This window comes from Schistocerca piceifrons, chromosome 3 (assembly GCF_021461385.2).
Source record: "Schistocerca piceifrons isolate TAMUIC-IGC-003096 chromosome 3, iqSchPice1.1, whole genome shotgun sequence".
Taxonomy (NCBI): Eukaryota; Metazoa; Arthropoda; class Insecta; order Orthoptera; family Acrididae; genus Schistocerca; species Schistocerca piceifrons.
The window spans coordinates 429,508,225-429,511,764 of NC_060140.1; the positions used below are offsets into that span (position 1 = coordinate 429,508,225).

Consider the following 3,540-nt stretch of genomic DNA (forward strand, 5'->3'; position numbering starts at 1 on the left):
GCCCAACAGGCGAGGCATCCTGTGGTGGCTCGGAAACGATGTCATCACCACTAGGAAGCACCCCGTACCTGTTGGAAAGGGGTAAGGCAGCTGCCACGCGGCCAGATCCCACCTTTGCCTTTCGGCCAGGCACGCGCGAGCCCACCACTGTCCGCCATTCACCCTGGAGTGATGGCTGACCGGTAAGATGCTCACTGCCGGAAGACGCAGCGACATCAGGGGTTCCATGTGATTCCAAGGCCACCGAAGTAGGCATAGGTCTCGCCACAGTTGCCCCAACGCCACTACGAGCCGACGCCTGCGCCTCGAGCTCGATGAGCCTAACAGACAAAGCCTCCACCTGCCCCCGAAGAGTGGCCAATTCTCCTTGCGTCCGCTCACAACAACCACAGTCCCTACACATGACTATGTTTACCCTACTCTATACGGTGACAAATTCCCAAGATAATCTTCTGATGAGCTACTCTGATAATCAAGAAACACTCACTGAAATACGAGACGCGAAAACTACGCTAGGTTTTCCCAGAAAAACTATTTAAAAGCTAAGCGCAGCAAATAAGTACAAAAACGCTTTATACAAACAGTACTCGCTGCTGCTGGTGCTCTCGCTCTGGCTGTCACAAGACAACTGCTGATTCAAGTGACTAGTGGCTAACGGCCGCGAAACAAAGAAAAGACGGTTTTAGGGCGCTTTCTGTTCTAAACGATCAAGAAAACACTAAGAAATCTAACACGAAAACTACGTAAAGTTTTATCAAGAACTGTTAGTTACTATGCAGAGCAGATAAACACAAATAGAATCCCTTCCTTAGTGGATGGTCGTAAGCAAAATGCAAAATAAACGCTTTATACAAACAGTACTCGCTGCTGCTGGTGCTCTCGCTCTGGCTGTCACAAGACAACTGTGTTTTAATGAGGGATAATGGTGTTGTAATTGCAGAGTCAGAGACACCACACCTTTTGGAGCCAGAAGCAACGTATTTATACATACGTATGACTTGCGGGAGAATGACACACAAATAAAATTTTATGACAGGAAGCCACCCAAAGACAGTTCGACGCTGTCCTACGAGGACAAGAGCTCCTAAACTTCTCCAGGCTGTTAAGTTGGCAGTGGAAGGTGGGGAGGTCGATATGTTAACAGAGATATGTGATAGGATGAGATTTTCACTGTGCAGCGGAGTGTGCGCTGATATGAAACTTCCTGGCAGATTAAAACTGTGTGGCGGACCGAGACTCGAACCCGGGACCTTTGCCTTCCGCGGGCAAGTGCTCTACCAACTGAGCTACGCACGACTCACGCCCCGTCCTCACAGCTTTATTTCTGCCAGTATCTCGTCTCCTACCTTCCAAACTTTACGTAACCACTCCTGCGAACCTTGCAGAAATAGCACTCCTGCAAGAAAGGATTTTGCAGAGAGACATGGATTAACGACAGCCGGGGGATGTTTCCAGAATGAGATTTTCACTCTGCAGTGAAGGTGCGCTGATATGAAACTTCCTGGCACATTAAAACTGTGTGCCGGACCGAGACTCGAACTCCGGACCTCGCCTTTCGCGGACAAATGCTCTACCAACCGAGCTACCCAAGCACGACTCATGCCCCGTCCTCATAGCTTTACTTCTGGCAGTATCTCGCCTCCTACCTTCCAAACTTTACTTAACCTCTCCTGCGAACCTTGCAGAACTAGCACTTCTGAAAGAAAGAATATTGCGGAGATATTGCCACAACCTGGGGGATGTTACCAGAATGAGATTTTCACTCTGCGGCGGAGTGTGCGCTGATATGAAACTTCCTGGCAAATTAAAACTGTGTGCCGGACCGAGACTCGAACTCCGGACATTTGTCTTTCGCGGGCAAGTGCTCCACCAACTGAGCTACCCAAGCACGACTCACGCCCCGTCCTCACAGCTTTACTTATGCCAGTATCTCGTCTCCTACCTTCCAAACTTTACAGAAGCTCTCCTTGCATTCTGGAAACATCCCTCAGGCTGTGGTTAAGCCATGTCTCCGCAATATCCTTTCTTTCAGGAGTGCTAGTTCTGCAGGGTTCGCAGGAGAGCTTCTGTAAACTTAGGAAGGTAGGAGACGAGATACTGACATAAGTAAAGCTGTGAGGACGGAGCGTGTGTCGTGCTTGGGTAGCTCAGTTGGTAGAGCACTTGCCCGCGAAAGGCAAAGGTCCCGAGTTCGAGTCTCGGTCCGGCAGACAGTTTTAATCTGCCAGGAAATTTCATATGTGATAGGCTTATGCAGTGGTAGTGCCAGCAGCCTAAGTCTGATAAGGGTAATACGTGTTAGCAGTCAAATTTTGGTAGAGGTAATACGACTGGAAAGGTGGTAATAAGCATCAGATGACGCAAGAGGGGGCCGAAATCCATTAGACTTAGATGCATCGAGGCGAAATGTTCATTAGTACGTGTTGTAGGGGGGGGCAAGAAGCATCAGTCTTCATTGGACACAGGGATGGATATGTCAGAAACCATAACAACCCTAGATGGTGTTGGGGGGGGGGGGGGGCGGCGGCTGAAGGAACTCACTGGAATATAGGTTGCGTGTGGGAAAGATAACTTTCCAAGTAGAGTCAGTTCGGTTTAAGCAAACTATTGTGGTAGTGGCGTACATAAGCAAAGTTTACTGTGTCATGCTGTGAGTAGACTTTTTGTATCAAAATAATGCCTTAATTTAGCTTCAGTGGTCTGTGGTCTTACTTAGTGGGAAAACATTTCAGACAGGAAGAACTGTTGCAAGGTGCGCCTGTCGTATTGGACAGACCGACTGATTCTCATGATTGTGTGGCAGGTGGTATCGGAAAGTTTCTTTGGGTGAATGTAGAGCCAGACCTACGTGTCGATGTTTTGTGTATATCTTAGGGACTGGAAGAGAATTGTGTGTTGGATCCAGATAGTTGTTTTGTTAAAACGACTTTTCTATGCATACAGGAGACAGATGGCGTTAAGATGGATCTAGATATTTTGTTGCTAAGGTTCAAATGGCTCTGAGCACTATGGGACTCAACTTCTGAGGTCATTAGTCCCCTAGAACGTAGAACTAGTTAAACCTAACTAACCTAAGGACATCACAAACATCCATGCCCGAGGCAGGATTCGAACCTGCGACCGTAGCGGTCTTGCGGTTCCAGACTGCAGCGCCTTTAACCGCTCGGCCACTTCGGCCGGTTGTTGCTAAGGAGGTGAAGCTAACGAAGGGGATGTTAGTGGCAGGCTTGTACACTGGTGCAAAGGGGTGTAAGACATGGGCTGCTGCAGGTCACCGTTAGGACTGCGTAATATAAAAAGGCAGACAGCCTAAAAGGAGTACAGAGGGTCTGTATGAAGGAGTTGTTGTTGGAATTTGCAGACAAGTTTCCTCCTTGCGGTCTGTTAACTGTAGCGACTATTACACTGCACTGAAATCCTCCAGGAAATGAAGCATCAGTGTTCAGGAAACAATATAATTTACGTCGATATTCGTAACTGGTTGCGGAAGAGTTTATCTACCAGCATTTGGTTGACAGGATCATAGAAGAGAACAATAGT

At 48.1% G+C, this 3,540-nt stretch overlaps 1 non-coding gene across 1 annotated transcript; it reads left to right on the forward strand.

Moving 5' to 3' along the window:
* Positions 1-2,135: 2,135 nt before the first annotated feature.
* Positions 2,136-2,210, forward strand: Trnas-cga. The gene has a single exon. It is a non-coding gene; the product is annotated as a tRNA-Ser (tRNA).
* The last annotated feature ends 1,330 nt before the right edge of the window (positions 2,211-3,540 follow it).